Source organism: Lissotriton vulgaris, chromosome 11, assembly GCF_964263255.1.
Source record: "Lissotriton vulgaris chromosome 11, aLisVul1.2, whole genome shotgun sequence".
In the NCBI taxonomy this organism is placed as follows: domain Eukaryota; kingdom Metazoa; phylum Chordata; class Amphibia; order Caudata; family Salamandridae; genus Lissotriton; species Lissotriton vulgaris.
The window spans coordinates 761,341,580-761,367,297 of NC_141699.1; positions in this window are offsets into that span (position 1 = coordinate 761,341,580).

Here is a 25,718-nt window from a genome sequence, read left to right on the forward strand (position 1 = left end):
CAGCTTTGTAGGAACCTTGGAAACACTCATTGCTTACAGGTTTACAGGATCCTTAATTATGACACTAGCATGCCAATGGTATATTTAGTCTCCCGCTACCTGTTCTGAATGTGGTGTGCTCGCCGTAAAGTCCTAAAGAAAGTTTTAGTCTAACTTATTACTTTTATCCATTCATCATGTATGTGATCTTGCATTTAAATTTGTGATTCAGCACTTTATGCTCGAGATACTGTATGCTTCACATACTATTTAATACTTTTTTATCTTCTATTTTAAGTCCCTTTAATTTTAGGTGTATATAAATATTTTTTTACTGATCAATTGTATTGAATTTTTAAATGTTTTAACTTTGCTTTTAAGGTCTTTTGAGGCCCAAATAAAGTATCTCTTGACTGTCTAGTTGGATTCATGCAAGCCATACAAAGACAGTGCCAGCACCTGATGAAGTAGATCCCCAATTAACTCAGGCAGTTGAGGTGGTTGATGGTTGTACAGCTGAAGGATCACGAGTAACAGATCCTGAAGTAGCTGAACAAGAACAACCTAGCACTAGTCAGGAAGACTGGATCCCAGTAGTGGACATACCTGAAGTAATTGTGAGAACAAGAAGTCAAACTCAATTGGGAAAGACAGGACGAGAGTGAGGACGAGTTAAGAGTAGAAGAACACGCTCAGATTACAGAAAATAAAGCTATAAAAGACCCTGAGCAGCACCAGATAAGGAAAGAACAATTTACTCAGACAGCAGAAAATAAAGACAACATCCATGAGTCTGAGGAGGGACAGAGAGGCATTAGAGAAAACGCCAAGACAGAAGAAAATCAAGAAACTGAAAGACCTGAGCAGGACCAGTTAGGAAAAGAAAAACAAGTTCAGGAAAAAGAAGAAAGACAAACCAAACAAAATCCTGATTAGGGTCAGATTAGAAAAGAAGAACTCAACCAGGCAGAAACGGCTGAGGTGATAAGCCCTGGACAAAGTCAGATAGAGAGGAATTCAGAAGACGGAAATAATCAAGCTGTGCCACAAATCAATGAAAATAAAAGAGCTCTCAAAGAAACTGAAAGCACAGTGCAAACTAAAAGAGTCAGGAAAGGTGATAATTGGCCTAGTATTATTAAGAGACTCAAATATCGCCTTAAGACAATAAATGAGGAACCTGAGCAAGTAAATAAAGTAACAAGCCAATCTGGACCGTCCACAGAAATGCCAAGAAGGAGAAGTCCATGATTAAAAAGACTGAATAATAAATTCAAGGGTCCTGAATAGACATTTGCAATTCTTGAAGATTTTGAGAATCTGAAAATAAGTGGAGTTAGTGATGAAGAATTAAATGCTGATCGAATTGACGAAGAAGTGAGACCAACGTGAAGAAATAATTCCCCAGGTTTTATTCTGTCCAAAATTTCAAAAGCAGGGAAAAATCTTCTTAGACTAAAATGGCTGATAATAGAGCTGCTCGAAAATCGAAACAAAACTGTGTAAAGAAATGCTGTAGAATATGTATATGTAGCACATTTTTAGTACTTATGGAATGGTTAGTACTGACAATAGCCATCCCCTATCTAATGACTTCAAACAAACGGAATGACACTAATGCACATGGAAAGGTAGCTAACATTAAGCAAGACAGAGTAGATTTAGAAGCACCAGATGAGACACATTTACATCACATTGTGAATGAAAATGATACAGATTTAAATGTTTTTGTAAACTTGTTAGTACATTATGTAGAAATCATGGAAGTTAGCGATTGTTATGAATGTATGAAATTGCCGACATCTGTAGCAGAAGGAGTAACATACCATCATTTACCATTGACATATGGTATTTCATGTAGTATTTTAGCTAGTTTATTTTATAGAACTGGAAAGTTACAATATTACTATTCTAAAGTAGATGTGATGTTTTCTGAAGTTCCTCTGCGGAAAAGCATGAACTCCATCCTTAGCAGTAGAGATTCACAATTCATAGGTGAATATTTTTTAACAAGGAAAACAATAGATATAGCTGAAGCACATAAGCACATTCTAACATGTAAGTTATATGAAGAAGAAAATATATTTTTGAATTTAGTAGAGAAAAGGAGACAGGATTTCCATAGAAGGGCCTCTGAACCGAAACCTCAGATACCTAAGTGGGCTGAGAAAGAAGACCTGATTGCAACTGGCAAGACTCATGCTGCTATGTCCCTGGATCTTGAAAAAGAAAGGGAAAATCTGTCTCCATAGGTTAAAAACAGAGTATAACAATATATTTATGTGTTCCAGTGAATGTGAACATCATTTTCTGGTAATAGGGGATGGGGACTAAAAGGTAGAACAGATCCAGTATTTCATGGAATTTATTTTTCATGTGGAATCAAAGCTTATTTTAAGCTGCTTGACCATTGGGATGGGAATTGCTATTTCGGAATAGAATCCCCCAAAGTATATCATGTAAAAAGAATCATGAGAAGCAATGAAGAAAATAACGGACTAACATACAAGAAAAGGTTTGTAGGAGATATATTTCGTGCATTGATACCTTCAGTGGGAGTCATTCTGAATACACAAAGAATTTATAAATTATCTACAGTGGTTGATCGCTTTTTGACTGACACTGCTGGAGGATTTTTATGGATCAATACCGAATTGGTTGCGGTCAGATCAATGGTTTTACAAAATCGACTTGCCCTTGATAAATGTAAATGTAAATGTACATGTATTTATATAGCGCAAATCACAGACCCAGTATCTAAGCGCTTGCTTAGGGAACCCGCCCTGGTATTCCCCTGTGAGATAACCCCGTCAGGGTATCCACAAGGTGAAAGCCAGGCATTCCACCACGAGGGGCCGTTGTGGAGATTAAGCAAGCTATTGCCCAGAGTCGCAGAGTGTGAACCCATGAATCAAGTAGGCACCGGAGCGAGAATTGTCGAGTCCTCGGACATTTTCGGACTTAAGACCCGCCGAGCCGGGAATTGAACTCTGGTCCCGGGCTGACCTCTGCTCCCAGGTCTGCCTCCTCTAACCAGTGAGCCACACTTCTATATTATTGGCAAAAGAGGGAAGATTCTGTAAAATGTTGAAAGCGCAACATTGTTGCACCTACATTCCAGATAGCAGTGTTGAGATTGGAGGTTATTTCAAAAATATCAATAATTTGGAAGAAGACTTAATACCACTGGAAGTTGGTAGTGTATGGAAGAAACTAACAAATAGTATTTCCTCTATAGGTGGTTGGTTTTCCAACCAAGGGAAAAGTAATATAGGTCAAATACTGATGCGAATAATAGGAATAACTTTATTCGTTTTAACAATAATGGTTTGGTTCAAATGCAGCAGGCAAAGAAAATGGTATTGGGTAAATGAGAAAGGAAGGAAAAGAAAATTTGAAGAAATTCAGCTTGAAGAGATTAAAGGAGATATTTACAAAAGAATGAAGGGTTTTCAAAATAAGAAAGGAAAGGGAAAATCTAAAAGGGCTGAAGAGATTGAAATGGAAAATTGCTAAAGTTGACATCTGATTTTGTAATTAAAATTAGTGATGGCATAAAATGCCATCAAAGAGGGGATTGATGGAGCAAGGTTTTTTACGTAAGAAACTTGCTCGTAAGCAATCCTCTCAAATAACATGTAATAATGTAACCAACATGTTCGTAAATACTAATAATTGCATTACACATTTTTACATTAAAGCTAGCAGAAGCTTGTCTATGTGTTTTCCTAATAAGTAACCTGAGTGTCTAAATATGGCTGCCAAAAAAGCGGGAACTTTCTGCGCATGCATCTACTGCATCTACGTAGTATGACATCTATCGCTTTGGTGGGAAATCTTTGCATCTGCTCAATAGCTATTAACATGGCCGCTTGGAACTCACATGTTAATGCAAGTGCTTTGCTTAAACTAAATCTTGCACGTTTTACTAAACTGCTAATGCAATAGTTAAAAATAAGTTAAAGGGATTAGAGTAGGAATAAGTGGCAAACCGTGCATTCATTTATTTTCATATTCTAACATGTTTTCCTCTAACTTTATTATTAGTTCGTATTTGGGCCTTGAAGGTGACTGAAATCTCCATCCCGCATGGTTTATGCACAAGCGCACCAAACTCTGTCAGAATCCATGATGTGACATTGAAACCTAGCCAAGGACGCTCTAGCAGAGAAGCGCTTGGGAACCTCACCTCTCGACCCGAAGAAGGGAAGGATAAGAAGTCAAATTGTGTATACATTGTAAACAAAATTAATATGAAATGCGGTTGGGAATAAAGCATCGGAAAGTAAAATTAAGGGACGGGAATATTGAACAATGAACTAAAGAAAAAACATTAAATTCGCATGGTGTGATGGCCTCTCCCCATCCCATTGTCCAATCAGAAGTTGGGGTTTCACAAATATTGAATCATCAGGGGTGGTACATACACTTAGAATGGTATAAGTAAGGTAGGCTCAGTCAGTTAGTTGTCAGACTTGTCACCGACCTGTCACAGACCCATCACTGATGCATAAGACGGCGGATGCCACGGAGGTTAGAGACGCTGCTCGAGCACTCTGAAGAAGAATCGAGAGAGAAAGAGAGAGACGGAGAAAGAGAAGAGTCAGAGAAATTGCTTAAGAAGAATCTGTCCATCCAGAAGGGGGAAGAATCGACGAGAGTAGTACCAGGGAGGGGTGCGACACTGGCGTTGCACTTAGAAGAGGTCACCTATCCTGTCCTGAACCTGTCCTGAACTGTCGGCTCCTGACTCCTCGGGAGTCCCCTTTCCAGCTCCTTGGCCAAGGGATGGTCCTCACACCATTCTAGATAAATATAATTCTGTGTGGTATGTCCTTGTACCGTTTTTATCTTTTCCACTTTTCCCAGGCACCAACGTCATGGGATTTTAACCAAATCTATGTGTCTTTAGTATTGATCATTTCTCTTAAAGAAGTTGGTGTATGACATGTATTGGTATTTGACTCATAAAATTATTGCATATATAAAGTTTTTAAAACTCTCTCGAGTATGTGGTCATTCAAACCGGAATAAAGGTAATTGTCATTTCTACCTATTCTGCTAACAACCTGATCTATTTACCAGAGGAAATTAAGATCCAAAGTGATAGGGTTGGTAAGAATTGGTGTAAAGGTAAATTCAACATCAAGGAAAATATAAATCCTGACCACAGCGGTGATTATCGGCTTATGTATGAAAGTTTTTATGGGCCCAGGTGAATATGGTAGTTTTATGAGTAACCCAAGCTGGTAATCTTGCTGCATCACTGTTGATATACATACTATTAGTGCATTGGAGACTTTGATTCAAAATACTTCTGTTATCACCTTCTATTTGTCATTTTTTCACTTGTTGCATTTTTCCACGTGTAATATTTTGACTTCTTCAGAGAACTGTTAGTTCTCTTAAAATACTCACACGTTTAGTACAAAGTGCAATCAGAGTTGCCATTTTTTGTAGGGCAAACACACAAATATTATTATCGACCCCCTATGAGCCATCACCTACAATCAGAGTATTATAAAGTGCGACTATTCACCCTTGAAGGTCTCAAGGCGCTGGGTAGGGGGGGTTCAGTGGAAGAGCCAGGTCCTGAGGTCTTTCCAGAATTGTGGAAGCGATGGGGATTGCCTGAGATGCAGAGGCAGGGAGTTGCAGGTCTATTTCTCCTAACTTCACACTAACCAACAGTGCAAAATGAAATTGTCAGTCGGTGCAAATGTCATTTCATCCTGATCCGTCAGCTCTAATGGAGATGCAAAATTGCTTAGTTATCGCTACAATAGATGTAAACCGTCCAATGTCTGCTGCGATTCTTATGGTCAATACAAGGAGCACTGAAGGCTTCTGCGCTAATGCGAAGCACAAAATTAATTTTTAAGCATCAAATTTTCATGTCTATCATTTGATCGTTGACAAATTCCTGAACTTCAATTCAACTTGTATTTAATGGTGTTTAATTCTCAACTGCTAAGTCTTTGTGAGCTTTTTACACGTAGGTAATTTACATAGCCATAACTTTTCCCGGTGGCATTTCGCAGTTACATTCAGTACTTTCTTGATGCATTTCTTCTTAAGTGAACACGTTTTTCCATACATTGAGTGACAGCACATCACTCTGGGAGCCATTTTCCCCTCTGTGAGTGTGTGTGCATCTTGTTCTGGCCCGCATCCCCTGAAATGAGAGCGCAGGGGAGGAATTAAACATTGTGGATCACATTCTCGAGAATCTTCATTAAAATAATTTACTTCAGACAGTTGATTTGCCCAGAAAGACTGCAGTCACTTATTTTATTAAACTTCTAATTCACATCAGTGTTCAGTCCTCTGCATTAGGCGGCATCAGTGGCTGCTCAGTATTTGATTACCCTAAAGTCTCTTAATCCCAAGGTAGCCAATTATAGACTTATTTGCTGAACATTAGCCACTGTTCATCATTCCTCTGCTTCCCAGATGACTTTGTAGGAATAACTCACTTTTTAATCTATTGCTAAGCATAGATTTTCTTGAATCTTAAAGAACTCTTGCCTCATTTGTTTTCAATGCCAGCAGCAGCTTTATCTCACAGTAGCTGAATTTCTCCTGGCTTATTCTCATTAAATACTTAGGCCCATATTTAAAGCGCAGTAGATGGGATACAACATTCCTCACCGATTGTACATCCGCAGGCCATGACACGGTGGAACAACGACTTACTTGACCCGCTAACAGAGGCTCAGTGGAAATTTTGCTGCAGTCAATTGGAGATTCTATCTCCCAATTATAAACTTTGCCTCATACATTTTAAATACTTGCACCACGTATATAGGGCACCCATGCAACTTAAGCGTATTGGTCTCCGTACCGAGGCGTGATTCTGGAGATGCGCTGCGCCAGATGCCTCCATCTTACACATGGCCTGGAATTGTCCTGGGGTTGAGTGATACTGGACCAAGATCCTTAAGTACATAGGCGAAATGCTTGATATGCAGCTATCCCCAACTCCCAAACTCTGCCTTCTGGGCCATGTGCAGAATGTCATGCCAGGGCGGCGTAGACTTTTGGCCATGTTGCTCCTACTGGCCAAAAGCCGGATTGCCATACACTGGAGTAAACAAGGCCCCCCTACTGCCAAACTCTGGATTCTTGATGTTACCTTCTGTCAACTTAATGCATATTGGGAACTCCTGCCCCAGGCCTCTCGAGCTAAAGATATCTGGGGGCATATTATCAAGGGGATTTATCTCCGCTTTCTTGGCTTTTAAAGCCAAGAAAGCGGTGATAAAATGATCTCCCTATTACCTAGCTGTCGCTAACACCAGTTAGCGACAGCTAGTAGGAGATAGCGACCATCTTGGGCCCCACTTTGCATGTCAGTGATATTTATCACTAATGACATGCAAAGTGGGCGTGCCAAGATGTTAGCGACTGGAAACAGTCGCTAACATCGCTATCTCCTATTACCAACTTTTGGAGATATTCGCGCTAAGCGCGAATATCTCCAAAAGCTAACACCTGCCCTGAGCAGTTCTTAGCCATGTTATCCAATGGGAGGTGGATAACATGGCTAAGAGCATTAGCTCAGTAATGCTTGAATATCGCTGACTTTTCAGCGATATTCATGCATTGCGGCCGATTTTTATCGCATTTGCGATAAACCTTGGTAATACCAAGGTTTATCTGCGATAAAAAACGCCGCAGCTCAGCGGTAAATTTTTGTCTCTAACCAAGCAATAGCGATAATTATCGCTATTGCTTGGTAATATGCCCCCTGGAGTCCCTTCCTGGTTTGGCTATCCGCACACAGCACAGACACTAGGCAAGTCCCGGAAACCTCTGTAGCCACCCACTGACAGTATCCCACTACATGTCTTCCTGCCGACCACTCGCCACCAAATGTTCCTATGTCACGCCACTGCACCACTGGTTGATTTTTCGCTTTCAGTACTTTGTCATGTCTACACCTGTCCACTACATAGAACCTCTCAGTAATGCCGGTTCCTAGTGCTTTTTGTACCTGATTAGATGCCTCTGTTTTGGACTGTTATGCTAATCCAATGTAATTGTTTATGTTATATATCTCAACAATCCTGATCTATATTGTGTATTGCCTCTTCTAAAATGCCAATAAACAAAAAAACAAAAAAAAAGGGAAACAGATATCCAGTTTGCGTATTAATAGTGTGATGGGCTATGATGCACTTGGAATACAGCATACAGGATATTCCTCACGTTTCTGATGAGGCCTTAGCCTTGTTTTTTTTCCGGAAGGTAACCAAATAATCGGCTCACTTTTACCAACAACTACAGGATCTACGACATTAAATTCTGACTTGGCTTTATCTCTCTAACCGTGCATTTCTCTGCTTTCCTCCAATGGATGGCACAACTGCTGAGTCAAAAGTATGGGTTGAGAGTCGTGAAAGAGGGTTCCCGTTGCAAGGGCTTAGACAAGGCAGAGATTGCACGGAAGTGGTTTCACCAGAATACCGGAGTATATTGAGTTATTAGCACACGCCATTTGACATTGATGACTTCCCAGGTTTGACCCCCTTATCTCTCACTTAGCCACTCAACATCCTCCTATTTGCTAATGGGGGCCGATTTGAAGGGTAAGTTGATGAAGTTACAGAAGGTTAAAGGTTCTCTTAGTGTCCTGTTAACTTTATTTTCCTGCCTCTTTTCCCACTATGTTCTGCCCCCTGAGCCCCTGATCTCACAGTTCCAGGGTGTTCGAGGAGCTCCTTCACCCGCAAGCTCCTGCCTGCTCCTCATCCCTGGTGGTCCAGTGGGAGAGCACTCTGCTCTTCTGCTTTTCTGCCTCTGCCTCTTTCTTTTACACCCTATTTTTCTCTTTCCTTTCCTCATCTTTCTTTCTCTTTCCTTCTTTGAACTTAAATTACTTTTCAGCTTTTCTTTTTTCACTCTTCTCACTCTTTCCTTCATTTTTTCCCTTGTTTTTCTGACGCCATCACTGTCCTCATCACACCCAATGCCCTCGCATCTGCAGACTACATCCTACTTGGAGACCTAAACTTCCACCTGGACAACTACAATGACTCAAACACCGCCTCCCTCCTTGAGAACCTCCCCAACATAGGAATGAAACAACTAGTCACCACCCCCACACACACAGTGGGGAACACTTGACCTTGTATTCACCGGAGGAAACATCATCTCCTACAGCCACACCACGGAACTCCTCTGGAGAGATCACTGCATCCACTTCGCCTTCAAAAAAACCACCTCACACAAGCATGCCCACTGCCTTCCCCGCAGAAGCTGGAACAAAATCACAGACAACCAGCTTCACCTCTGCCATTATCTGTATCACACCACCACCTACGTCAGACACAAACACCACAGCAAGCAACCGCCACAGCTGGATCATGAATTGCGCTGACATACTTGCCCCTCTCAAGAAAGCCACCACAAGACACAGCAAGAAAGCAAGCTGGTTCACCCCAGCAATCTATGAATCAAGGTGCGCCTGCAGGCGACTCGAAAAGACATGGAGAAACAACAAAACACCGGACACACGTGCCACCTACAACTCAGCCTCCACCGCACACCACCAACTCATGAACTCAACAACAAAGATATCCCTCTAAAACAGACTTTTCACCACAGCACACAACACCAAAGAGCTCTTCTCCACCATCTTGGAAGTTGCCACACCCTGCAGCGAAACAACAGATGTCCCACACTCCCAAGACCTCTGCAATAGATTCCGCATCTTCTTCCACCACAAGATGAAGATGATTTATGGCAATTTCGACAACCAAGACCACCTCACCTCTCCAGCTCCAGGCTCATGCGATGCCACTCTACAGACCATGCTCAACTGGATCCAGCTCACAACATAAAACACAACTAAAGCATCCACTCCGGAGCACCCTCAGACCCCTGCCCACACCACATCTTCCACAGAGCCACCTCAGCCTTTGAACCCGAACTACGTCGGACGATCAACTGCTCCTTTGTGACCGCCACCTTCCCTGATGACTGGAAACATGCCAAAGTCAACACCCTCCTGAAGAAACCCTCCTCAGACCTGACGGACCTCAAGAACTTCAGACCCGTTTCCCTGCTTCAGTTCGCAGCCAAGGTCATCGAAAAGGCCATCAATATCCACCTAACTAACTTCATGAAAGCTAACAACGTCCTTGGCATCTCCCAATCTCGATTCTGAAGCAACCACAGCACAGAGACTGCCCTACTCGCTGCCACCAACAACATCTTCTCCCTCCTCCACCAGGGCAAAACGAAAACCCTCATCCTACTGGACCACTCGGCTGCCTTCAACACCGCATCCCTCCTCATCCTAGCCACCAGTCTCCAAGATGCCGGCATCTGCAGCAAGGCCCTGGATTGGATCCGCTCCTTCCTCACTGGCAGAACTCAGCAGGTCACACTCCCTACCTATGTATCAGAGCTGACATAGACCAACCGGGGAGTGCCCTAGGGCTCCTCCCTCAGCTCCACCCTCTTAAATGTCTACATGGCCACCCTTGCAACCATCAACAGGAACCAGGGACTCAACATCATCTCCTACTCCAACGACACACAGCTGATCCTCTCCCTCACCAACAAACCCAACATCACCAGACACAACTTCCAAGAAGGTATGATTGCCTCCTGGATGAACAACAGGTGCCTGAAACTCAACTCAGAAATGACAGAAGTTCTCACCCTTGGCACTACCTCCTTCACATGGATCAACACCATCTCCTAGACCTGCTTCAACACCCACTGCATGCTTTGAAAGACTTTCAGATGGATCCCAACTAAAACTGTCACACAAACACTCATCAGCAGCAGACTGGACTGTGGCAATACTCTCTACGCCGGAATCAACAAGAACCTCCTCTGCAAAATCCAGACTGTCAAGGACGCCACAGCCAGAATGATCCTCAACATCCTCCCTCGCAGCCACATCACCCAACACCTCAGTGATCTCCACTGGCTTCCGGTTGAAAGAAGAATACCCTTCAAACCTCTCACCCATGCATACAAGGCCCTTCACAACACCAGCAAAAACAAAAATTGATGGACATAATGCAGATCAATGTCATACATTCACCCCAGTACAGAGATCTAGGCCTAAATCCATCGTTTTTTTGCTCACCACGCCATTCCAGTTTGAACCCAGCCATATGCAAATCGGTCTTGACCCTGTGCCCAATGGGAACAGTTCAGCCCAAACTGCCAGGCCAGGTCCACCCTGGACTGGAAACAAGCATCCTAAGACCGGTTTTGGGGTTTCACCCCTCATCAGCCAGGATAGCTTACCTCCAGTGGCATGGACAGCTCGGGACCCACGTCTGAGCATACACATCCCACTCGTGGTGACAAATGCAAAAAGATCAATTGATGGACAGAATGCAGAACAAAGTCATACATTCACCCTAGTACAGAGATCTGAGCCGCCTAAATCCATTGGTTTTTGCTCCCCATGTTAATCGTCAGGCTTCCTGTACCCTGTCTCTGTTTCTTGATAGCCTAACTACCATTCCCATAATGCAGTAAGACGGGTGCCAGGTTGTATACTTTCCCATGTTGCACTGGTCTATTATCAGGTGATCTTGATAGCTTATAAGCTGTCAGCTCCCGTTCCCTTGTGCTAGGCTTTCTTTCCTGCAAGAACCACGCCCCTCCTGGGTGTTTGGATCTTACGTGAGTTCAAATTGTTGTGCTACTCTGTGCTTCTGTGTTCTCCGGTGATTTGTCTTCTGCTCCTGAGCTACTGAGGAGTCAAGCTCTGCCATGAAACTCTAAGAGTTCATATTGGTAATTTTGCCACTCGCTAGCAAGAGTGAGGATATTTTATATTTTTCCGATTCACCCCGCCTGTGAGCTCGAGAACGCGCTGAAGTCCTGTCGCTCCTCCTGCCAGATAGCACGCGGACGCTCTGTGATTACCTTCTCACCTATCCTTCTCCCGGTGGACTTCCCTACCAAAAGACTGAGATTGTTTATTTAAAGCGCAAGGTTGCGCTACTGTATTTTTGGGATTTCAACTTCCCGCTGATGACGAGCAGCGTGAATTTTCTTTTTTTCTATTTTTTTTGTTTTGTCCATTTCAAACACACAAATTGTCGGAACGAAGAGGATACATTGTAGCCGTCCTCTTTTGCTCTCACCGACAGCAATTACTGAGCCCTCTACCTTCGAACCGAAACTGAATTTACACTGCCATCTTATGGACTCTAATTAATCGACACATACTATTTTTTGAGAAAAGCCTAACACAATACTTCCATCCTATTTTTGATGGATCGACTATGGGCAGACTTATGCCTTAAATTGTTTATTTGAAAAGCTCATGGTCTGAACTGTTATTTAAATACAAATGTTATTAAATATTAGAAACGGACCTGATTGGTAGCTTTTCCTCTTCTAATATCTCACTTAACAAGTTCAAAACATTGATTGCCTAGGTTGTTTTATGCCAATTATTTCCTTTCCTACCACCATACGTCACTAATGAGATCTCCTTTATATGGGATACAAGCAAGTATAGTAGTGAGTATGCGAAAGTATGCAACCTGTCTTCCTTAAACTATAGTTCTGTTCTATATTCTTGATTAGAGAAACAAGTCTCTGGTAACCTTTTCTCATTTTTTGTTTCGTGTTATTTATTTCTGCAGGGATACACTGCCTACAGATCCACCCACCTCCCTACTGGTCATACCTAATGATTCTTCTGGTGGTCCTACATCGTCTCTTCACTCCCTAGGGGTATTAGTCTATCCTTCGGTGTGCCTTGTGTGGCCAGAGGTGGCTATACCCTAGGGGAATGAAAAAAGCTCACACTTCGCTCCTGTGAATATTGGTTCTTCTGCCTAGGGACTCTCTCTCCCGACTCCCCATGCCATTCCAGTTTGAACCCGGCCATATGCAACTCAGTTTTGACCCTGTGCCCAACGAGAACAGTCCGGCCCGAACGGCCAGACCAGGTCCTCCCTGGACTGGAAACAAGCATCCTAGGACTGGTTTCGGGGTTTCACCTCTCATCAGCCAGGATTGCTTATCTCTAGTGGCATGGAGAGCACGGGACCCATGTCTGGGCATACCCATCCCACTTGGGGGTGACAAATGCAAAAAGAACAATTGATGGAAAGAATTCAGAACAATGTCATACATTCACCACAGTGCAGAGATCTGGGCGTAAATCCATAGTTTTTTTGTTTCCCCATGCCACTCCAGATTGAACGCAGCCATATGCAAATCAGTCTTGATCCTGTGCCCAATGGGAACAGTCCAGCCCAAACTGCCAGGCCAGGTCCTCCCTGGACTGGAAACAAGCATCCTAGGACCAGTTTCTGGGTTTCAGCCCTCATCAGCCAAGAAAGCTTACCTCCAGTGTCTTTTGCTTTCTCGCCCTAAGTGCGCCAGGTATGCCCAGACGTTGGTCCTAGGCTCACTGCGCCACTGGAATCAAGCTATCCTGGCTTAAGAGGGGTGAAATCCCAAAACTGGTCCTAGGATGCTTGTTTCCAGTCCAAGGAGGACCTGGCTTGGCAGTTCGGGCTGGACTGTTCCCATGAGGCACAGGGTCAAGACTGATTTGCATATGGCTAGGTATAAACTGGGGTGGCATGGTGAGCAAAAGAATGATGGATTTTACCCAGATCTCTTGACTGGGGTGAATGTTTTGATTTGTTCTGCATTCCGTCCAGTTATTGTGTGTCTTTTTCTTTCTAGCTCCAAGTGCCCTAGTATACCCAGACGTGGGTCCTGGGCTCACTGTGCCACTGGAATAAAGCTATCCTTGCTGGAGAGGGTGAAACCCTGAAACCTGTCCTAGGATGCTTGTTTCTGGTCCAGGGAGAACCTGGCTTGGCAGTTCGGGATGGACTGTTCCCATGAGGCACAGGGTCAAGACTGATTTGCATATAGCCACATCTAAACTGGGGTGACATGGTGAACACTAGAATTGGTGAGCACTAGAATGATGGATTTAACCCAGATCTCTTGACTGGGAGTGAATGTTTTGATTTGTTCTGTATTCTGTCTATCAGTTGTGTGTCTTTTGCTTTCTCGCTCTAAATGTGCCAGGTATGATGTAGGCCCTGGGCTCACTGTGCCACTGGAATCAAGCTATCCTGGCTGAAGAGGGGTGAAACCCCGAAACCGGTACTAGGATGCTTGTTTCCGGTTCAGGGAAGACCTGTCTTGGCAGTTCGGGCTGGACTATTCCCATAAGGCACAGGTTCAAGACTGATTTGCATATGGCCAGGTCTAAACTAGGTGGCATGGTGAGCAAAAGATTGATGGATTATACCCAGATCTCTTGACTGGGGTGAATGTTTTGATTTGTTCTGCATTCCGTCCATTTATTGTGTGTGTTTTGCTTTCTCGCCCTAAGTGCGTCAGGTATACCTAGACATGGGTCTTGGGCTCACTGTGCCACTGGAATCAAGCTATCCTGGCTGAAGAGGGTGAAACCCCAAAACCGGTCCTAGGATGCTTGTTTCCGGTCCAGGGAGAACCTGGCTTGGCAGTTTGGGCTGGACTGTTTCCATGATGAACAGGGTCAAGACTGATTTGCATATGGCCAGGTCTAAACTGGGGTGGCATGGTGATCAAAAGAATGATGGATTTAACCCAGATATGTTGACTGGGGGTGAATGTTTTGATTTGTTTGGCATACCGTTCATCAATTGTGAGTCTTTTGCTCTCTCGCCCTAAGTGCACCAGGTACGCCCAGACGTGGGTCCTGGGCTCACTGTGCCACTTGAATCAAGCTATACTGGCTGAAGAGGGGTGGAACCCCAAAACCGGTCCTAGGATGCTTGTTTCCAGTCCAGGGAGGACCTGGCTTGGCAGTTCGGGCTGGACTGTTCCCATGAGACACAGGATCATGACTGATTTGCATATGGCCAGGTCTAAACTGGGGTGGCATGGCGAGCAAAAGAATGATGTATTTAACTCAGATCTCTTGAATGGAGCTGAATGTTTTGATTTGTTCTGCATTCCGTCCATCACTTGTGTTTATTTTGCTTTCTCGCCCTAAGTGTGCCAGGTATGCCCAGACATGGGTCCTGGGCTCACTGTGTCTGGAATCAAGCTATCCTGGCTGAAGAGGGGTGAATCCCAGCGGCCAGTCATAGGATGCTTGTTTCCGGTCCAGGGAGGACCTGACTTGGAAGTTCGGGCTGGACTGTTCCCATGAGGCACAGGGTCAAGACTGATTTGCATATGGCCAGGTCTAAACTGGGGTGGCATGGTGAGAAAAAGAATGATGGATTTAAACCAGATCTTTTTGATTTGTTCTGCATTCCGTCCATCAATTTTGTGTCTTTTGCTTTTTAGCCCTAAGTGCGCCAGGTATAACCAGACGTTGGTCCTGGGCTCATTGTGCCACTGGAATCAAGCTATCCTGGCTGAAACCCCAAAACTAGTCCTAGAATGCTTGTTTCCGGTTCAAGGAGGACCTGGCATTGCAGTTCCCATGAGGCACAGGGTCAAGACTGATTTGCATATGGCCAGGTCTGAACTGGGTTGGCATGGTGAGCAAATGAATGATGAATTTAACCCAGAACTCTTGACTGGGGGTGAATGTTTTGATTTGTTCCGCATTCCGTCCATCAATTGTGTGTCAAGAGATAGAACAGGCCAAAATGCTCCATACTTGCAAATCTGGAAATAATAAAACCTGCTGGAAAATAATTAATGAAGCAGAAAAGAACTCCACCACTACAATGCAAGCGTAACCAAGGAGCTTTGGGAACAGCACCTGATGAGCCACTGCTCCATAACACCATCTGACTCTTTAATAGGGGGTGCAAAGATGATCAGGTGGGTAGAATACACATGCACAATAAAAACGCCTGGTACAAATTGCTTGCAGCCTGCACTCTTCAGGCCCAACACAGGATCTTGGGTAAAAAAACAATACTTTTTACAGCGCAATCAGTTTACATCAGACCGTCCGGGACTCGGTGGAGCTCATTAATGCATTCAGTCTTCAAAGGGGCTATAGGAGCAATCCAGCTAACTATTGATTGATTCTTTTGCTTAATATCGAATCAAAGTACTACATCAGTTTGCTGCTGCAAGATCTCTCAGCATGGGCAGATAGTCTGGAACTCATCCCTTGGAATTAAACAGGTTTCAGCACAGGGCAGGGCACATCATCGAAGCTAGCCACTCTTGCAATTTGCATGGAAAAAGCCTTTAACACAAAAACCACCCTCTATGGTAGTTTAATTGACTCTAAAGCTGCATTTGACAGGTTATCCAGAGAACTTCTCTGGCAGAAATTAACAAAGATCAGGATCCCATCACAAATAATGAAAGCCATCCAACTATTGTATTCTAAAAATTGGTTCTCTGTAAAGCTAGGAGATGGCACTAAGCTCTCCCATAAAAATCTACACCAGAGCCCGACTGAAGTAAGAGTGCTTTCTGGTCTCCCTGGTGTTCAACATCTACATCTCCAGCCTGTCCAGGCATTTAGATATGCCAAACACTCATGTCCCAGAACTGGGGCCACACTCCACCCCACATTCTGTATTCTGCCAACTTGCTCTTAATTAAAATGATCCCTGTTGGGCTGCAATGCCTTCTAGATGCTCTCTTTGCCTTCACATGGCAGAACAAACTTGAAATTAACCCCTCAAATACCAAAGTTGCGAAGTTCAGTAGGAAGCTAAAAACACCTGAGTGACGGTACATCAACAGAATGTGGCTCGCTTGCGACACAAAATATACATTTCTTGGGGTAATATTCGCTTACAGTGAGAACTCAGTGATTTTATTCACACCAAATTTACAAATGCAGCACCCCCCATCCATGTCTTAAATATCTAACATATCTTTCTCAAAGATATACGTGGAGCTTTCCTTTTTACAAAAAGCAAGTAACATAGCCCACCATACATCTATAAATAACTTGGACAGTTTCTTCTTGTTTCAATGAAAATCTTTTTGTATATAGATGTGTGATAATCTTTGCTGTAAATAATATGTAAATGTATATATGAGTGTTTTTTTACAAAGTATTTTTACATGTTTTTTAGCCCTGAAGAAGTCTCAGCTGATGAGACGAAACGCGTTGGCTAGAAAAAAAGAAAATCCATTGTGAATTGGATAATTTTTTCTACTGTGAAAACAAAATAAAGAATTGAAAATATACGATCGCCAAGCTCGGACCTGTTCATTTGATACGGATTTTTACCATTGCTCTAAAGGACATTGTTTGCAATTACAAAGAAATACTTTGTTGATGGGTGCTGATTCCTCAGCTTATGTGGCTTTTTTATACTGTTTTAAAACATCTGCATTCAAGATTAATTTTTTATATAGTGGTTTTACTGTTTTGGAGTGATAAGATATTGGTTTTAGTGTTTATACATATCTGTTTTCTTTTGGTGCAGATTTGTAGGAAAGTGTAGTGCTTTTAATTAACTATACACTTTTGTATTACAATTTGAATTTGATGTAGAGCCTTGGTTCAGATTAAACCCTTAACTGCTGGCCATTTGTGATGTTTTCATCTTCAAATTTTTGCCACGATGGCCGATTTACAAAAGCAATATACCAATACAGTTGCAGGTATATAAAGGATTTGCAGGTTCTCCAAGAACTTCAAGGTACCCAGAGCCAACAACTGAGCTGCTTCGTACAATGGTTTTTCATTGTGAACCAAGTATAAACCAATTAATGTGATGAAATATATAGAGTGAAAAATTGGTATCAAGGTAGCCTATATAGTTCTGAAATGGGCACAAGATAAGGAGTTTAGAAGAAGTGGTTATTTTGACATTTCACAATTTCGTGGGTATCTGAACTAGCATATGATTGAGAGGGTATTTTTCAAAATTTCTTCTTTTTTACACATTGGCTTACATTTGGAAGGCACAAATGCAGCAATATCACATTGGTAATAACAAATATTCTATTATTATATGTTCTTACATGTCTTCCGATAAAAATAATACCTAACTTGTGTGGGTAGACCTGATGTACGTGACAGGAAATGGCCCAAAACACAACATGGATACATCACATTTCTCCACCGATAACTGACCGTTTCTTTGATAAATGGGTAACTGTGGATTTCGGGCCTGAACTCAGTCAGCACCTAGAGAAACCTAGCAAACTTGCACATTTTGAAAACTAGTCATCTGTGGAAACTTAGGGTGGGGTACTCGCATGGCTCTCACCAGGTGTGTTTACCCCCAGAACCCTTGTAAACTGTTGTAATCAATTGAAGGTTCGGACTTCTAGCCTAGATTAGTTAAGTTCTTTTATTAAATTGTTACATGTATAAATGAGGAAAACCCCACCAGGAGCAGCCGCCCTGCTGCTCAGCCCATACCCAACTCACACTCGCAGACATCAAGCATTCCATCCATCCAACATTCCATGCTACACTCGTTCTGGCTGAGCAGCAGGTAAACATAAGTTACAACACATCTACCTTCATTACGGGGAACAAATTCATTGTGAAATAGATTAGATGAAACAATTAAAATAATGACAATATGGCAAATAACATATAGTTTAGAAATTAAGTACAACGCACTAATAATAAGAAAAAAATTAAATATAATATTACATAGGAAACTATGCAAAAATACATACAAAACTATGCATAAATAGGTATATGAAAGACCACACTCATACCCACAATGAATAATTAAAAGGAACATCTAACATCACAATCTGTCACGCCATACCACATCCCATCATACTCTCAATAAATCTATACTATTATAATAAAGAGAGAGCCCAAACCTTTGAGGCGGGTAATCTCAGGAACCACAGCACCAATCAAAACACCCAATACAGCGTTGGAAAGGGCAGTTGCAGCAGAAGGACATAGGCTATGCAGACGCCCACCATATACATTTAAAAGGTAAAAGAACCGTGCCAGCAAAGTAGTCCCTTGTGGGCATGTCTGTGTTGTGCTGTGGGCATGTGCTAGGGGCGTGACAAACGCTGGGGCCGTGTGGTACGTTCCGCCCTTCATGCCATGTCTCATATCGTGTGCTGTGGGCATGTGCTGGGGGCGTGGGCGTGTGCGGGGCGCGGGATTAAAGGGAAAAAAAAGCGAGCGTTGTGCCCAATATTTCATTGTTTTTTCTTCCCAGGTTCTGTACATTCCAGCTCCGGGTGTCCATCCTGCTCCCTTTAAATACCCCTGCACCCCATAATCATAACCCACCCTTACTCCTTAAAATACCCCAACACCCTTAAACACTAACCCATCTTAACCCTATAAAGATACCCTGTACCCCAAAACCCAAACCTATCCCTAAACCCTAAAAATACCCCTGTACATCAAAACTCAAACCTAGCCCTGAACCGTATAAATACCCCTGTACCTCAAAACCCAAACCTACCCCTGAACCCTAAAAATACCCCTGTACCCCAAACCCAAACCTAGCCCTGAACCCTAAAAAAACCCTGTACCCCAAAACCCAAACCTACCCCTGAACCCTAAAATACCCCTGTTCCCCAAAACCCAAACCTAGCCCTGAACCCTTAAAATACCCCTGTACCCCAAAACCCAAACCTACCCCTGAACCCTAAAAATACCCATGTACCCCAAAACCCAAACCTAGCCCGGAACCCTAAAAATAACCCTATACCCCAAAACCCAAACCTACCCCTGAACCCTAAAATACCCATGTCCCCCAAAATCCTAAACCTAGCCTTGAACTCTAAAAATGCCCCTGTACCCAAAACCCAAACCTAGCCCTGAACCCTTAAAATACCCCTGTACCCCAAAACCCAAACCTACCCCAGAACCCTAAAAATACCCCTATACCCCAAACCCAAACCTAGCCCTGAACCCTAAAAATACCCCTGTACCCCCAAACCCATACCTATCCCTAAACCCTAAAATTACCCCTGTACCCCATAACCCAAAACTATATCTGAACCCCTAAAATACCCAAACACCCCAAAACATGTACCTCAGTACCCCAAAACATACCCATACTTACCTTATCCAAACATTAAAAAAAACATGCTTTTACCATTCATGCATTTACAACGAATTTCTTTGTAAATGTATGTGTGGTAAAAGCATATAAAATGTAATGCCAAGCGTCATAATGGCATTCCAGAGTCATGGTACTTTCGTAATGAAAGTATGCGGAGTGATTATATGCGGAAAGAAAGTTGCGGAATAATGGGTGTTTACCCTCCCACATCTCCAGCAACATACTCATATTTTTTCACCACCGATTTGAAAAATGCACAGGTCTCTCTCATTGATGGCCAGCACCGACATACACTTTTAGACACACCTCCCGCCACAAGTTCTAGAATTGCGAACTGTAAAGCTGGGGAGCTACGTCAAATCACGGCATCAGCTCAACATCCTGTGATTCCAGGCAAATCTCTTTGTATCCCCGTGCCTACCACAAATGAATGTGTTCTTCTGTAATGTAAATTGTGCTCATGCCATGTTGTCGAGTTTGCGCTATATAATATTGCAAGTAAAAATAAAGTAGGGAAACTCGAGTTCACATACTACTGAACGCGCACTCTTAAGTGCATCAGCAGTGCACTGTGAATCGGAGCCTTTTTACAGGCCTGTCACAGATAAGAAATGCTATCAAAACAAAATCCTACAAAACAATATACTACTGGCCGGCAGCAATTCATACCTGGACAACGTCGGGACGGGCTGCTAGTAATTCTAATAAACGTCCTGTCACACCATATTACATCTCATCTCGCACTGAACTGTACTAAAGATTTCACACCACAATACACTATGAACAAAACATCACATCACATTTCTTACTGATTTGAACCACCATCCAACATCATACACCACAACCCATATGCCACACATCATACCAGTTGGCCAGAACAGCACGACGAGCGACACACAGGGAACACTCTGGACTCTCCGACCCAACTTGTGGGATCACTTTCTCGGTTCTGACTCGGTTCTGAGCTCTTTGCCTCTTTTTCTCTCTTGTGTTTTTTTTTATATTTGTTGTTGCCATTCTGCTTTCATGGAGCTCACCAACCCACTGCTAATATTCCATACAATCGTAGGTTTTTGTGGTGGACATGCGTCGGCAAGAAGAAAACTGCATTGAACATGTTTACACATCTCTCAAACCCCTCATAGCAACATTAACAGAAAAATGAAGCTTTCTATTAATATTATTTTATACAGTAAAATGAAGCTTTCTGTCAGCTTTATTGACAGTACCTGGTTCGCCCTTTCGATTATCAGGCAGTGACATTCACAGTAATCATCATCTTGAAATTAACTTTATTAGCAATACCTGGGCTTGACAATGTGTGCCTGGGTTTACCATACACAAGATGGAGGCACGCACATCGACGTAGAGCCGGTTGGTTCTCGGCATGAACATGCACCAAATAATGTCGTACAAGAGCGCAAATGTGAATGGAGTGAGGAGTCGTCACAGAAGATGACGCTGAAGGCCACTGTGAGAAGGTAAACCGGCACATATGTTGTCCATCTCGTGCCAGACTTTTAAAAGAAAACTGTAACTGTTAACTCCACTAACTGAAGATAACGGTCAAAACCAAATTTAAAAAACAAACTTGTTTCATGCCAATGACGATGACTTATTGTTCCATGCCAATGACAATGACTTCAAATAAAGTGTTGTTTTTCTTTTTTTTTCAATCTTGCAGTATCCGGGAAAACCCCACAGTGTTGTCTCTAAAACTTGAGCCAATTGCATAAGCACACACCTCCTCGCTCTTTGATCTCACATTAGATCTTCAAAGCATCAATGAGTTTGGTTCTTGCTCCCGATCTCTATATCCAAAAGTGTACAACATCCTTGCCAACACTAATAGTCAGCACCACGGCCCGATCTCCGCCCCTGAACAACCCGATGTGCTCATTTCATGGTGCATATCATCCCTGGAATATTACCTATTTAACACTGGTGCTCAATCATTGCTCACTGATTACCATACTTTGCACACCACCATCAAGTTGTGAGTAGTTCACACTGCGGCTCGATTTATTTTCCCCATTCACCATATTTCAGGGTGTGAATTCTCATAGTGGCAACACCATCACTTCATCGCCATTTCACACCGGGGCCCCATCTTGGCCCCCGATCACCATATTACAGAGTGTGAATTCTCATTGTGGCAACACCATCACGTTGCGAGTATTTCACACCGGGCTCGATGTTTGCCCCCGATCAGCATATTTCAAAGTGTGAACCCTGACAGTGCCCAACATCAACATGTGCTCAGCACTTCACACTGTGGCCCGGCCTTTGCCCCCAAACAAATATACACACTACACTGGAGCTGGTACTATGCCCTTGACTAACACAGCTGGATCTGGCACACTTGGGTTATAGGGCGACCAATGGCAGGGTCACTGGTGGGGTTCAGGTGCCAGATAGCATTAAATTCATACTTTTAATTTCCACAAATAGTCTTTTAACTTGTGATTTACATGGGCTTCAATTTTCTGTTGCTTTAAAGTTTCTGTACGGTAATTTTCATTTTCCTTAAGGTGGCACACGTGGATTCTTCTTCATAATCATCGCCAAATGTTGTAATCAATTGAAGGTTCGGACTTCTAGCGTAGATTAGTTAAGTTCTTTTATTAAGTTGTTACATGTATAAATGAGGGAAACCCCACCAGGAGCAGCTGCCCTGCTGCTCAGCCCATATTCAACTGACACTCACTGACATCCAAGATTCCATCCACCCAACATTCAATGCCACACTCCTTCTGACTGGGCAGCAGGTAAAAATAAGTTACAACATGAACCTCAAACTTTGACTAAAAAAACACATTTTCCTAACATTTCTTTGATGGAAAGTTCTAGAATCTGCATGGAGCCACAAACTTCCTTCCACCCAAAATGTTCACAAGTCTCCCAATAACAATAGTACTTTACTTGTGTAGGTAGGCCTAGTGCCCGTGACAGCAAATGGCCCCAAACATAACACGGATACATCACATTTTTCCTCTCTAAACTGGCCTTTGTGTGCAAAGTGTGTAGTTGTGGATTTTGGGCCCTAGCTCAGCTGCCACCTAGGTAAGCATGGGCGGAAAATCCGTTCCGCTCGCGAATTTTGCGGATTTTCGGTAAATTTGCATTCCGCGAACGCTCGCGAATTTACAGAAAATCCGCAAATTCGCACGCAGCGGATTTTTTTTTCTTGGTGATACAATTTTGCGGCGTGCGGTGTAAGTTCGCAATTGCGAACATGTAGGTGCGGCGGGCAGCAACAATCTCGCACTCGCGAAATTACAAAAATTGCAATTCTGCACAAGAAATCCACTAGCAAGCAGCATAGACCTTCTGAAAATGATGATTTTTATCAGAATAACTCCTCAGGTTGACATTTGCCTGCACTTTTTTGGATTTGAGGCCTTTTGACTTTCTTTGGATCACTTTTGGATTAGAAATCAACTTTCACAAGTAAGCTTGTTTGGGGCATTACAGTTGCTGTAATGCTGTTCTGCAGAAAAACGAGTTTTACAAAAGTGAAAGCATTCCGCAGGTTCAAAAGTTCAAACTCATCATTAGTAAGCATTCCCTGTAGTGCTTCCTGACTGGGGCCCCTCCAGAGTTCAGTTGCTAGTTGCAACAATTGTATGACCCTGCTCTGACACTCAGAGCAGGCTCATAGAATAGCTACAAGTAGGCCACAAAGGTCCTGGAAAAAAAATTGCACTGCAACAGAAAGCAAATTACAGATAAGGAAGCAGGTGCCAGACTGGAATTTTAAAACGGTGACACATTAATAAATCAACCCCAAATTAATTCATGTCAGTTGAAGCAGGGCAGGTGTGCTTGCTTTTTCCCCCCATAATCTACAGTGATGATGACCCAGAGGGTGGCATTGATGTACCAGAGGGTGGCATGGGTGAAACAGAGGGTGGCAGGGGTGAAACAGAGGGTGCTGGGAACCTGTGATGATGAACCAGACGTAGACACAACATAATCGCGACCGTTGCGAGCCGACATGTAAGTTCGCAATTGCGAACTGGTACAAAACCCTCGCGAACTGGCAGAAATCCTTGCAAACACAAAAAAAAAATCTGCAAATTCCCAGTTCAGTTGCTAGTTGCAACAATTGTATGACCCTTCTCTGACCCTCACAGCAGGCTCATAGAATAGCTACAAGTAGGCCACAAAGGTCCTGGAAAAAAAATTGCACTACAACAGAAAGCAAATTACAGATAAGGAAGCAGGTGCCAGACTGGAATTTTAAAACAGTGACACATTAATAAATCAACCCCAAATTAATTCATGTCAGTTGAAGGAGGGCAGGTGTGCTTGCTTTTTCCCCCCATAATCTACAGTGATGATGAACCAGAGGGTGGCATTGATGTACCAGAGGGTGGCATGGGTGAAACAGAGGGTGGCAGGGGTGAAACAGAGGGTGCTGGGAACCTGTGATGATGAACCAGACGTAGAAACAACATAATCGCGACCGTTGCGAGCCGACATGTAAGTTCCCAATTGCGAACTGGTACAAAACCCTTGCGAACTGGCAGAAATCCTTGGGAACACAAAAAAAAATCTGCAAATTCGCGAGAATTTGTGGATTTTGCGGATTGCGAGTTCGCAAATTCGCAAAATTCGCGAACGCCAGATTCGCAAAATTCGCTCATGCTTACACCTAGGGAAACCTAGCAAACTTTCACATTTTTGAAAACTAGACACCTGGGAGAATGCAGGGTGAGATGACTTGCATGGCTCTCAACAGTTTATTTTTTTAATCTGATTTATGCAGCTTCTCCAAAGACTCTAAAAAAAGACAAAAAACACAAAGTATTACTTTACATTGTGGCATACAAAAGACAGTAGCAGACTTCAGAGTACATCGGGGGCACTCCAGCCACTATTTATTTATTATGGGATTGACATGCAGCAGATAAACTTTTAGGTGGGAGATGATCAAACAAAACATATCTAAGTCAGACATGGTCAAACACTAAGCTCGGGCCCTACAATAAGTGTACTCCAGTTAAAAATCGGATAAGTAAGCAGGGGTGCAACTAGACCCAAGCTTTGGGGGGGATAATATGTTAAGTGGCTGGGGGCAGAGCCACCATCATTGTCGGAGTCACAATTACTGTTAGGGTCTCCCTCCACTGTTAAATGTTTGATTTTAATACTCCATTTAAAGCAGAATTTTGTGATTCAGCTTTTGGGATAGTCACTGGCAAAATGCGCTTTAAAATCACATTGAGGGCAGTTGAATGGGCTAAAACATTTTTTCAACCTAGCTTTTATCAGCATACAATACATTTACAGTATTCGTTCGACGGGATGTTAATTCAAAAGATAATTGTCTTGCTTTTGGGGACAAGGTACCTCACGAACTGGCTCTCAAACCCATGGAATGCAGAAAGTGTGAGTCCTGGTACTACGTGATTACCCAAAGTTCCAGTCAACATCAAATATTCTTGATTTCGATATGCTTGGAGCCTCAAAAAAACGTAAATGCAATCCCCATTTGGAAAGTTGTTGGCTGTAAAACAACACAAAGAACAGAATCTGAGCACAAGTTGTGAGTATATATGGTTACCCCACAGCAAAGAATAGATATTCAAACTTGTAACATACCGATGAATAGTGGCAGCTAACTAGTATTACAGCGGTGAAAATATTTGCTATGGTGCATGAACAATAACTCATCTACAAATTAACTCTTAGAAATGTTTACACATGTTTTTCTGATGCAAATGAGATTGTATTTCAATAGGATTTTTCTTCAAGGTGAAACGATCATGCCGTACCCTCATTTAGACTGGTCCA